The 13,367-nt window shown below is 47.8% G+C and overlaps 1 protein-coding gene and 1 long non-coding RNA gene across 2 annotated transcripts in view; one reads left to right on the forward strand and one right to left on the reverse strand.

Annotated features, from left to right (window-relative positions):
* The window catches only part of LOC114860517 (galectin-3-binding protein A-like), a 206,947-nt gene that overhangs the window by 19,392 nt on the left and 174,188 nt on the right, over positions 1-13,367 (forward strand). The gene's annotated exons all lie outside the window — the stretch shown is intronic.
* Positions 1,206-13,367, reverse strand: part of LOC114860561 (uncharacterized) — a 56,205-nt gene continuing 44,043 nt past the window's right edge. Inside the window, exons 5-6 of the long non-coding RNA XR_008695380.1 lie at positions 2,682-2,833; positions 1,206-2,358 (exon numbers count right to left, since the gene is read on the reverse strand). This is a non-coding gene — a long non-coding RNA (uncharacterized LOC114860561). The remainder of the gene's footprint in view (positions 2,359-2,681; positions 2,834-13,367) is intronic.

Here is a 13,367-nt window from a genome sequence, read left to right on the forward strand (position 1 = left end):
ATAATGGCGACCAACGTATAATATGCCAGAGCTGATCGTAAGCTGTGTGTTGGAGTCAAAGAAAAGGCCACTGCAGAGAGGATTGTGGATGGATGTGGTCATAGCAGCCACTTGTGAAGTTAATATGTCCAGTAAAAACGCTGAAAGGGATATTTATTACATCTTTACGCATTAGAAGACCCTATTTTACTGGGACTTTATGCTTCCTTGGGGTAACTATAACCTTTAGCTTTATTTTTAGGGTACTTTTTATTTGTATTTGAGCAGCTTTTACCACCAGCTATCCCTTGTCTTCTCCCAACACCCTGCACCATTGTGTGTGCTGCTCCTTTTCTGACTTAATTACTGAGCCGCGCTGCGTGGAAGCAGCGAGTGGCAGACACTCCCGCTTCACAACTTTTACACGACTTTCTCAGCTAATTCTCAGGCTCGCAGGCATCCTCCAGCGGAGGGCCGAGCTGTAATACAAGCGCTTGGCAGCCACGGCCCCGTTTGCGTCCAGATGTTGCTTGGCTGATGCACAGCACACTTGTCAAATGAAACCCAGTGACGTTTCAGTGGCAATTATTCTCTTTGTGCTCAAGTGTGGCTACACACACACACACACACACAAAGAAATCTGCCAACAAATCTGCATTTGCCAGGAAGTAATTGTTTCCATGTAGCTCTTGAAGATGTAAAACCCAACAGCTTCTTCTATGGCGAACTGCAAATCAGTTCAAAAGCAGCATGAATACATTATTTACCGACCTTTAAGGTGCATAAACTGTTAATAATGAATGCTTGGGGTTATCCTCCTGTGCAATAGGAATATTATAGGTTGAATGTGAAGGCAGCTAAAAGCCTTTAACTCATTACCCACTACAGTATCTCTTCAAGTTTGATTTCAGCCTCACACTGACTGTGACAATAGAATAATTAACTTGGACTGAAAGTGACTGGCGTGAATAGCGTTGGATGGAGCAGCATCTGCTGTCTGACCTCTGGTATTCCGTAGATAAATCGCCTAAAATCCTTTCCCAAGTTCAGAGCAGCGTGACGCCGTGAGCTGTCCGTGCGTCCGTCTCCACGCCGCGGACACACGGAGAGTGGGAGCGAGCCTCGTGGCAGTTTTACGGCGCCTGGTTTTACAAGGCGAGGGTGGGAGGGCGGTGGGGGGTGGGGGGTGGTGTTCAGCGGAGTGGACTTTAACGGGCACTTGGGGTTTGATGGCTGGTGAGGAGCTACTTGAGGCGTTGTGTCGTTTTACAGCTGGGCCGGGTCTCGTCCAGGGCCTCGGCCGGGCCGACAGAAGCGCGAGTCGCTGCCGTGACGCCTTCCTCCTGTTGGAGAGGACTTGCGTAGATGGCGGATGTCGCCCGGGTGTGAAAACCTAAATAAACCTACTGCGGGTTTTCCGGATGGCAAATACAAACACCTGTCGCGTGGGTGTCAAACACCAGTCGCCCAATTAGACGCTCATAGAAATAAAGCACATGAAACCAGATTTGAACCAGATTTAGGGAAGCGGCTTGGTTTTATTTATTTACTTACATTTATTGTTAATTCAGTAGGAAGACATCACTTTAAAGCAAAGAGCTGTTGATGACTACAGTGTTTCAACTCCACTGCAGTGGTTTTCTGATTAGAGTATCTCCCTCCTGAGTCATGTGTTAAGTATTTCCAACTGATATATTATCACCGCTCTGAGGCCACAAGGTAGTCGTCCCAGCTGTAAACCACCAGGAGCTTAGTGCCTAGTTAGAGGTCACAGGTTAATGTGGTGCTAGAGGCAGTACAAGGCACTGTCCTAAATATAGGCATTTATACGCAGTCAGGACTGTCGTTTGACCCCATGGATTGTGGAAAACACATTTGCGTCTATTTGTCTCAATCTGTTGACAGAGGAGGCTGGGGCTCGTTTTGTAATTTCAGCCGGTGCTGCTTTGTCAGATCTCACAACGCTCACTCTGACTGACAGCTCAGCTCGTTTCATTCCTTTTTAAGCCAGTAGAAATGCAAAAGATGTACAGTAAGTAAAGTCTCCAGACTTTTCCCACTACTACTAAGAACGCAGCAACAATGCTGGGCGGCCGCGTCCCGATTTCAGACCACCGTACCTGCTGCCAACCTTCCTGTTTCTCCCTGTGGGAGCACGCGCGGCTCAGCGCAGAGAGATGCCACGTGTTTGGATCGTTCCGTCAGCCAACTGCGCTGAGACAGATTGCCTCTCCGCCTGGGCCTGACGTCCCGGGCCGCCTGCGTCTCGCCAAGGGGCCTTCAGAGACGAGGAGGGAGAGGAACCGCCCGGCGAGCCTGTCTCGTCTCAGCGTCCAGCCGGTCAGACCTGCTTTCCGGCCAGGGCTTCTAATTGTGTCTCTGGATGGAGCGGCGGTGGCCCCGGCAGTGGGGAGGGAGGGAAACATGTGTGTGATGTGAATAAGACCACACACACCATCGCACGCGTTCAGACATGTGGACGTTTACACAAATGCTGCAATCCCATGGTCAGAATAAGTGAACATTACAGCAGTAATGAGACATGGCTATTTTTGGATATGTGCATTTGCAGCAGGTCCCTAATACATGCAAGGATCTAGTAGAAAGCAAACACTTGGTTGAACAGTAGTGATTCATATTTAAGGGCGTGTGTGTGTATACAAGCACACAAATAGTTTCAAAGACAGCCTCCTCCTTCTCACCTCCAATTCTGCAACGGTGATGTCAGCAGGTCTTCCTCGCACCCAGTCGAAAGGTCTCGGACTGACCGCAGTCTGGCCAACTTCCTGTCTGACCCAGGGACCGACGGCAAACACGGGCGCATCCTTCTGTTAACACACCCAGGCCACAGAGGCTGAAGACAGCAAGGGGGGAAAAAGGGAGATACATGGTGTAAGAAGAGAAAAGGACCTTTACTGTGTGATCGGTCCCTCCACAACATGCTATACTCGTAGTATTGGCGCCAATAGAACATTTTTCTTCTGTCTGTCTCCAGTTGTCAGATTCCTTAATTGGGGAAGTCCGACCACCTACGTAAATTTACCTTATGCGTGTGCATGCAGCCGGCCGGCCATTGTGTTTATGTAGCGGTAATTGGTGGACAGGTGGGATGGAGGCTGCTGTTTTGCTTAACCTCCTCTATGGTAATTCAGGGCCCGGCTAACTAGACCTTGCTTAACCCCCCGACTTTAGCCCCAATCAACACATGGATATTAGGCACCGCGTAACCTCTGCCTTTGTGTATTTGAGAACTGGTCTGTGGTAAAAACCTGTCAAAATATCCCACTCTCGTTTCGGCTCCGCGACAGCAACAAGACCTCTACAGTAATTTCCAGAAATCTGTCCAAATTGCTTAAGTCTTAAATTATCTATAATTGATCCCTGCGTTGGGTTACTGGGGGTAGCCTCCAATCATGTGGTGGGAAGCAACAAGGGCTATAGTCACTTCCAGCTGGTTAATGATGGCCGAACGAGTGCTTACCAACATCACGCCGGTTTCTGAAGGTTACCAGAGATGAATATTAGCTCAGCGCGAGGTTTATTTTACTAAATGGCACAAGCAGCCACTTTCAATGAGTAATTTCAGTCGGTACAATGCCGACTTGTCTGAGCTGCTCTTCCGTCGGACGACGGCACCTAGCCTGCATTTAAACAGCAGCATTTCTTCTTCTACGCACCTCACAGTATTGGATGTCCGCGATACTCCTTGGAAAGTGACCACCCTTAGCTAGGAGTCTGCCGTCGCCATGTCAGTATTATCTTTGTAGTACCTGACTCTCACCTGTAACCTGAACTCTCTAAATAGCAATGATAACAGGCTTCCCTGCATGGGGTCACAGTGCATTATGGGTCAGGGTGAAACAGACTCTGCCTTTGTGCTTTGCCAATGAAGTTTAGAATCAGGGCTAATCAGGGGGGCGAAAGCGTACACCGCTCCAAATCAGCTCCAGCCAGGCCAGCTGAATTTATCTCAAACTTATTAACTCTGCTCGGGGCTCAAATTGAAACCAGCTCGGGCGCTCACGCTCCAGAGGTGCTGAGTGTCAGAAGTGACAGTATGATTTACAGGGGGAGCGCTGCTGCAGATGCCGCGGCGCGAGAACCGCTCGTGAGGGAGGGACCGAGCGGAGGCAGGAAATGGCTCTGTTACTCAGGGTTTCTTCCTCCAGCGCAAGATTTTGAAAAATGAATCCCTACAACTGACGACAAGGTGCATGGAGGCGTACAATAAAAGGGGTTGCAGCCTCCTGTGGGTCGCCATAACAACGTGACACTACTGGCATGAGCATTCTCATCTAAAATAAAGTCATGGCTGCAACACTAATCGTTTTCCTCTCTCTCTCTCTCTTCACAGGTTTTCTGCCCTACACATGAGCAACCCAGTTAGTTTTCCATAAAGAAGACTGTGTGTTTGGTCTCGATACTGGTTGCAGATGTCCTTACATGTTTCACTGGCTGGCTGTACTTCTTGTATTGTTACTGACTGACACTTCACAACATAGTTCAAAACATACTAGTCTCCTTATTCATATTATTAGGCTGCAATAAAAGTCTAAATACTCTCATTGTTATTTAATCCTTAACTATTAAGAGTAAGGTGTGTGTGTGTGTGTGTGTGTGTGTGTGTGTGTGTGTGTGTGTGTGTGTGTGTGTGTGTGTGTGTGTGTGTGTGTGTCCCTGCCTGCCTGCCTGCCTGTGTGCGCGCTCATCCCTCCCCTCTTCCTGGGCTTTGTTAGGCCAGGTGTGCCTATTCTCAGTGCAGTGCCCGGGGAGCCGTGAGAACGCAATCTCTCGGCCCTTCTCTCCCTCCTCTATCTGATTTATTTCAGGCTCTATGGCATTTTAGCAAACAAAAGTTCGGCGCAATATTGATCCTGATTTGTCCCGTTCCTCCGCTGCCCCGTCTTTGTTTTGTTCTGTCCTAGGGTGGCTGCTTTAAATCAGGCCCCGCTGACTTGCTTTATGTCTAATTAGCCATGGGTGGGCATGGCCTTTGATTATAGGAAATGCCTGAGGGTGGGGCTGCGAAGACGACTGAATTTTGACAAAACACTCCAGACTGATCAATCATTGCCTGACACAGTGTTTTGTCCTTAATTTCAGAGTGCTCGGTTTAGAGATATGTCATCCTGCTCATCTTACTCACAGTTCGAACGATGTGATTTCCTTCCACCGACCATATGTCACTTTTCTTAGGCCGCGGTGCGTGTCCCTAGATCCACTTACAGTGACTCCGGGGCGTCGCGCGATTCATCAGTCTCAGAACCGAAGCGGTTCTCATGATTTATGTGTGACACTTGCAGTCTCTACATATAAAATATTTCGTTTTTCAGAACCTTTATTGATTCTGCACTGTGGAACAGGAGTTTACGCAGAAAGCTTTATCACTCTGCTTCCACGAGCCTTCAAGGCTTCTCCTTCTATCCTAAACACTGGCCAGATGGCCGGAAAGTTGACTTTATTTAAATCTGGTAATTCCGGCTCGACCCCCTCCCCCCTCCCTCTCCTCCTCCCTTCCACTCCACCACTTTTCCACCTCCCTATCTTCTCTCTGGAAGCCGTGGCAGCGCTGGTGCCAGTGTGTAACAGCCTCAGCTTAGAGTGAACAGTGAATGACACAGTGATGACATGCCCCCGCAGAAGGGATTAGGAAGTCCAACAGTCACGGACAATGAGGGTAAAGAAGACAGGCCGTTTTCTGTTACCTGCATGCAAATGCAATCTGGACCTAGTTTACATATGTCTCAGTAAATAAATTAAATACTAACTACTCATCTAAAGCAAAGACAAAATGAGTGTTTTTTTCACAACCCTGCCGTTCCAAATGATGAGTACACCTGCCTTTTATTGTCCATCTCACCTGAAGCCCACACTTCAGTGGGTAGCTTTCATCTCACCATCCTCCTTCGACCGAGACCCCACACTGACAGAGTAATGTCCCTTATTACAGCCCTGATTGAAATGAGGGTCATGGGTCAACCAGGAGGCCACAGGACATCAGGCTGTCATTAGGGCTAATTGTTGGCTTGTGATCATCCTCCTTCCTCTGAAGATGCTATTTAGTTATTACCTCGTGGTGCTATTTTTTCATTGCATAGTCTACTCCTACCTTTGACATCACTGTGTCATAAGACCTCATCGGAGCCCATTACTATCCCATTTCTTCCTGTGTCACGGTTTCAGTACTCCCCACCTTAGCAAGTCCGTCTTTTAAGCAAGTCCTTTTCTGAAAAGGGAGAAGCCCAATTCAGTAGTCATCCACTGTGAGGCCATCTGAGAAGGAAACTGAATATAAATCCCCAACAATAGGCAAGGTGCTGGGGGAATAGGCCAAAACGGCCATTTAGCAGGTGCACCCTCATGGCCTCCACACAGTTCCCACACATATCACAGAGAATGGTGGCTTGCCCTAGAGAGTACCCCTGAATCACTATCCAAGATCAAGTAGCGATCAATTAATGGAGGAACAAGGCGTCCGCTGGGGGGATGTCCAGTGTCCCACCCTCTCATGCTTTGACTCAGAGAAGTGCCCGTGTGCAACTCTATCTGAGAGACTGCCCCATGTAAATGCATGCGGAGCTGAGGCGACAGAGATATTATCGGGGTGACTGTGGGACCGGCGCTGGCATTTTCACTGGGCCCACCTTTGTGTCCGTGAGTGGGAGTGAGTGAGCGTTGTGATGAGGTCACCTGGCAAGGCAGCAGGGGTCCCTTATCTATTGTTCACCTGAAACAGTGGGATGAGAACTGGGGTGGGTGACAAAAAGTCCCTGAGGCCTTTTGTGCACACACATTAGACAAGTGACTTCATGGGAAATAATAAATTCCTCACTCTTACATAACATTAACCCAACGTGCGAGCAGCTATTTGGACATCAGGTCGTATTTGACATTCCGCTGCTATCTGTTCAAAAGAAAAACATGTTTGCTCATGGGTGACTGCCGGTGATATGCCAGCATTGATCAGTGTGTGTGACTCAACTAATTGCATTCTTGTCCATAAGCAAACAGACTTAATCCTGGACACTGATAAAGTTGCCATGGCAGCTCGTTCGAGGAAAACACGCTGAGCCAAGTTAAAAATGCTGCTACTGAAGTACCAATAAATCATTAAGGGTCAGGCGACAGATACACTGTGTCGCCTGTTCCCCCAAAATCATTTATTCCTTTCTTTATAAGACTGGGAATGTGGTAAAGATTATTCATAGCTTTTCCAACTGAGGCAACCTCTGAAAGACCCAGCAGTGAACATGGATTTTATAGTGCAACCACCAAGACACTATTGTAGCAAAATTTTATATATTTCCTGTCTTTTGTTGTAAAGCAAAAAAAGGTCATTTGTACAATTTTAATCTACCCTTTTAAATGGGTCCTTTCTTTCCAGTTTCCTCCTTCTTTCCTTTCACTGCCAGCAGACCACGGAGTGATGGGCAACTAACTTGCAATTACTGTGACCAGACAACCACAACAAGCTATAATCACCGCTATCAGCCACAGTGGGAAGGGAGGCAAAAAAAGAGGAAAAAGGGAAGGATCTCTATTTGCCCACCACCCCCTAAGACTGAAGGAGAGTTGCTAAAAGTATCCTGCATCAGTAAACAGGGGAGGTCCTCCGGCTCTGTGAGCAGGGCTGCCTCCTGATTTCCAAAACAGGTTAGTAGCTCTCAAACGCTCGGCTCACGGATGCCACTGCAGCAAGGCAGAGACTCCTTCAATTCGCCTGCGACACTGTCCATACACCTGTCACATCCACAGTTATTATGATAAAAGAGGAAATCCTGAAGAAACTTAAACATAATCTCATACCATGAATGATGCCTCCTTAGTATAAGCTACCCATTGATTGAAGAGCATATATATGTAACACACCCACAGGATAGATCTTTAAATTCATAAGGTTAATATATTTAGCTTTCAGTTTTTCTTTGGGGAGCAAACTTGATTTTGCAGTCAATTTAAATTTATAAGTGTCAAGCAAATGGAATATACATATATGTACTTTTTCGGAAAGGGCAGTTTTATGGCAACAAAAACAGAATCTGTGGTCTTAACAGTCCAGGTTTGATGCAAACGCCTGTGGAACCTTTTATGCAACCTGGCGTCCAGGAGACTTACACAAATATTTTGCTTTCCACCCTTTCGAGCCTTTTAGCCCCTGCTAAAGGAAAAGTGCTAGCTCAAAACACACACACACACGCACACACACACACACGCACACACGCGCACACACACACACACACACACACACACACACACACACACACGCAGAAGAACGAAAAATCCACAAGGGTCAAATGTCCTGAGTGGGCCATTTGCCAGGTCTGTTCCACAGGCAGGATGCTCACACACAGGCTGGCTCCAGCCTTCCAATCCTGCAGAAACATATGAAAACAGAAACAAATCCCACAACGAGGGCTAGCACCAGTGGTCCATGAGAATATAAGAGGCTGTTTTAGTGCGGGAACACCGTAGATCACCCAAGAAGATTAGCCTCAGTGCTACGGGGCCTCGTGTAAATCTCCTTCTAATTGGCAAGGGAATTTGATTTGACTCATGCGCTATGAGAGGCCGCTGCTCATTATTGCTGCCCAGTTAATGCATAAACAGAGGTCTCAGCAGGTCCCCACTAAGTGGTACCAGTGATCAGATAGCGGCCTGTGGGTCTGAGGAGCTGCTCTCGCCGGAGTTAATTCTTGTTACTTTGCTGAGCAACTGATAAGTTTGCACTGTTGATTTACTGAAATCAGCTTTCATAAAATCCTCTGAAACATTAAAGCGATATAACTATTATCAGTAAGAATCTAAATTGTGCAACTGGCATATCTAATGCATAATATGTATAATTTATTAATAGTGTATAATAACTTAATGCATTTGCACATTTATATTATTGCTACTCTGGTTTCTTTTTGCAGCCCAGCTTCTTGATTCGATGCAGTCCCAAAAGGAGACGAACACAGGAGGCTGTGTTTATTAACTGCATTTGTTTTGTGTTTCTGCATGATATGAAAGAGAACTGGAGGCCACTGGTATCTTGATGTGGATGCGCAAAGCATCCTGAGCCACTTCCTCCCAGTCTCAAAGCAAAGGAATGTTATCAGCAGGATGGAGTGGGAGTGCTTTTGTTCTGGTGTTTCCACCTGCAGTGGGCAAAGCCGGCCCCTCTGCGCTCCCACCATGATTATAGGTACTGTCAAAGAACAAAAGTGGAGATTAGTTACTAATTTGACAAAACCGAGAGCAGCAAGTAGCACGACACAGATGGATATGGGCCTCTGGGCAGGCGCCCTGCTGATTTTGCCCACAGGCAGCGGTGAGGGTCACAAGGACAGATGCAGGCAGATCCTGGAGACTGCAGCGGAGCCAACCACCCACCACTCGGCTCTGCGGGGTGGAGGGATGAGGGCACGGCAGTCCAGGAGCCTTTAAAGTGTAACTGATGCCATTCTCCCTGGGGTGTCATGACTGGGTATCTGGCCTGAAGCAGCCCGAGGCAAAGCTGACTTCCAACACTGGACAGGGACAGACAGACCCACAGCAGGCTGCTTGTGATTCAGATCCCAGCCCTCAGACACTGACCTCACAGTGGAATCTAGCTCGCTGCCAAATATTTTTTCTCCATTTCACTAATGGGTGATGTCAGTGTATACCAATAACATATTTAATGTGACAGCTTGTCAGGGCAGCAAATGAAAGTCCTTCAATCAAACACTGACACACCCATCTTATGAGCCGGTGTGTTTGTGTCTGAGTCTGTGCATTCTCAAAAACTCTAGTTATCTAGAATGAAGCCTTCCTCAGAATTGTATCGGCTCCAAAATGACATGTATTTTAATGTGAACCAACAGGGTCCACTCAGGCCGTTGCTTCTACTGTGACCAGCTATGATTTAATCTGTCATGTGGGTGGTATACCCCACCTTTCAACACCAGCCAATATTCTGTCTCTGAGAAGTGACAGGAATCAGGATAAGACCTGCTGAGACAGAGAATAATATCTAGGAAAGTCCGAAGACCTCTTGGAAACTTATCTGGCCATGTCCTTGAAAGAAAAGACTTTAAACAGAAAATGAATTACGCTAAACCCAAATCTTGCCTTCGGTGAGCAGATTAGGAAGCTTGGCTGGAGTGGTACATGTCTTATTATACTATTAATAATAATAAACAGAAAAATATGAGCATGACTACTATAAACCATTCTCTTCTTTTTAAACAGTATTAACTTAAAGTACCTTGAAATTCATTATTTCAGGCAGCGCTAAGTTGACCGCCTATTATTTTGTAACGTCTTTACTTCTATGAGAATTCCTCCCAGCAGGATCGCAGCTCAGGGATCAGCTTAAGCAGCTATAAGGTCTCATCCTCGTAAGCCCCGATAAAGGAGCCTCACTCCCCAAAGCCCGGTTAAGCCGAGCTGGGCCCGGTTGCCCCGGATGATCATTTCAAGCCCTGAGGGAGCCGCGGGGTCCTCGCCGTCCCCAGACGGTCAGCAGAAGTCTACCTTTTATGCCTAATGTGCCCACCTGCAGTGCCTCTGCATGCTCTAATTGCTCAGGTCCTGCTGATATTGACTGGTTGGCTGGTGCGGGGAGCTGCCCGGGGCCACGACTGTCACTGCGGGTTAGATCTCCTTTTCACGAGGCGCGGCACCCCGCTGTTCCAAGCACAGACACTTATCAATTTAATACTGGGGGCATCACACGAAAGTGAGCCGCGCCAGTGATCTGCGTCGTCCTCTGGAGACGGTTCCACGGGATGAGAATACCAACGTTTGAATGGCATCTGTAGATGCAGATCTGATGCTCGCCGAAACTTTGGGAGTCCGATCACATCATTAGGTGTTGACCCCTGTGACCCCAGCCTCTGGGAGACTGAGCCGTAACCAGGGGAACCGCTGCGGCGATGAGAACCTCAGGGGGAGCCGGCCTGAGAGTCGCAGCCACTGGTGTAGATAATGCTAATGGACGGTCATGCAGTGAAACAAAATGGCTTAATTGTACAGGATTCATCCCGTGCTGAGCCACAAAGGCCGGTGGGAGGTTACGCTCCCAAATGTAGATTATTGTAATCCTGCAGTAATTACCGAGCCACAGCTTCTCATGGGAGCAGACTCTGCTGAATTTGTTAAGGCGGTGACTGCTGCAACCCAACTTTCAGCTGAAGCTGCATAAGTTACATTACGTCACTCCAACAATGCATATTTTTATGGACTATACAGAGTCTTTGGAGGCTGAGCTGGAAAGAACCCATGAAAATCCATGTCAAGGGAGCTGAAAGAGACCTTGTTGAATCTCAGATGCTTCGAGTCATAATGTGTTTTTATAACGCTTCGCCCTGTGACAATGGACTTTGTTCTTAGGCCTTTTCAATGCCTTGAAAATGTTACGCTTCTATTCTCCCTCTGAAGCCACAGAGAGCGCACTTGGCCAGACTGGCCCATTCTGGCTTTTGACAGGAAGCTCATGATTTTAAATGTACGACTCATGCATAATGAATGAGGCTGCACAGGATGTGAGGGCAGTGCATCCAGGGAGCACCTGGGCCAAACAAAGATGCCCTTTCTGCCATGGGATTTGTGCCCTGGTACCCGCTGTCACCAGCGCCTGGCTCGCGCCCAGCTGCGAGGCATTCAGGCTCGCCACGCACATTCATCCCATCAAAGTTGACTCCAAAAAGTGACACTGTCCAGTCGCACATAAAGAGCTCTTTATGGGGTTATTAATGATGGGCGAAAGCTGTGGACAAATGTTTAGGGAACAAGTTTGTTACTGTGGCCGAGCGTCTCTTTGTGGCTCCTCCACTGCTGCTGCTGAGTCGTCGTATTGGGCACAGAGTGTCGGAGAGGTTAGGATTTTAACCGCCACTGTGACGTCTTGACAACTTTACCACAAATAAAGATGCAGCACAAGGAGGGATTCTGGAAGGCTCTAGGAGCTGACCCCTGCACATGACACAATCTTGTCTCGTCTTGTCCCACAGACAATGTCCACGAGCTTGAAAGGAAGAATTTGCATCGTCTGGGCTTTCGCTTCACATCAGTCTGAACGGATGATGAATGATTAATATATGCATCCCGCAAGACAAAAAAAAAGAAGCCTCGGTAGCGACAAACAACCCCACACAACAACAATTTATTTGTGAGCATGTGCATGTGTGTGCGTATGTGCAGAGCCAGATGACTTGGCATAGAATGACCCAGTGGCATTGTTGCAGTGTTTGCAGCCTTGAGCACGGCAAGATTTATGCTGATGGGGGTGTGTTGGAATCCAGGCTCCCTCATCCAGCCCAGCTGCATAGAGAACAAAACCAAAGGCCCAGCTGCAGATATTAGCATGGGCAGTCTCTCACTCACTCTCTCACTCACTCGCTCGCTCGCTCGGCCTCCTTCACTCAATCCATGTGCCCCAGTCCCACAACTCTGTCACATGCCCATAGGGCTTTTGTGCCTGACTCTGTTCTTATGGAAATGACTCGGCCCACAGGAGAGAAGTAAAAAGGAGAGATGTTAAAAGTTGATTACAGGCAAAATTGAAAGAGGGAAAACCAATAGGAGACAAAGGGCGGGGACAATATAAAAGAATCCTTAATTAATGATTGTGTCTCGCTCAGAAAGTCACCGCTGCCGGACAAAAGCTAGCGCACTAGCATTAGCACGCGGGCATACAAAAAATAAAAGCCTTTCTTGCTGTTTGGCTTACATGAAGACTGGCCCTGTTTTAGATGCTAATAGTCCTGGTGTGAATTCATTATGTAATTGTGTTCTTCTCTACTTCTATGGTCTGCGGTTCCGTGGACCCGTTCAACAGTAACGCCTGACACAGGCCATATGGCCTCAGTCACCAGAGAAAGTGTGGAAAACCCAAACAAAAGTCGATCACGTTGTCTTTCTGTGACAAAGTCCAGGATGTTGCATACAATTTCGTTACAATTTAGCCAAAGTGAAATGTGCGCTGGCCCTGCGATGGACTGCCGATCTGTTCCAGCTCTGGTCCCTCTGCTCAGCGGGACCTGCCACAACCGACGTCTGTGTGTAAAACGCGTAAACCGGCGTCGCTCATTTCACTCGTCGCCATCTTGGATTTCTGCCCCGTCACCTCGATCAGACAGATTCCGGGACGGAACACGCCTCCTTCCGTGCGGCTCCTCGGCCGCTGCCAGATGCCGGGATGGCGACAAAGCGCCGCTTTCTGACCCCAACTCATAATATATGCGCCCAAATGTGGCGCATACGCACTTTTCATTCTTCTATCTGACCTCTCCGCCACCGCAGCGGCTTCATTTGAATGCACGCACACAAAGTCATCCCGATGCAGAAATGTCTAACATTTGACGGCATTTTTCTTTCTATAGGTTCTGACACTGTACAGTAGGAGGACATTTGCAACACAA

Source organism: Betta splendens, chromosome 8 (assembly GCF_900634795.4).
Source record: "Betta splendens chromosome 8, fBetSpl5.4, whole genome shotgun sequence".
Classification (NCBI taxonomy): Eukaryota; Metazoa; Chordata; class Actinopteri; order Anabantiformes; family Osphronemidae; genus Betta; species Betta splendens.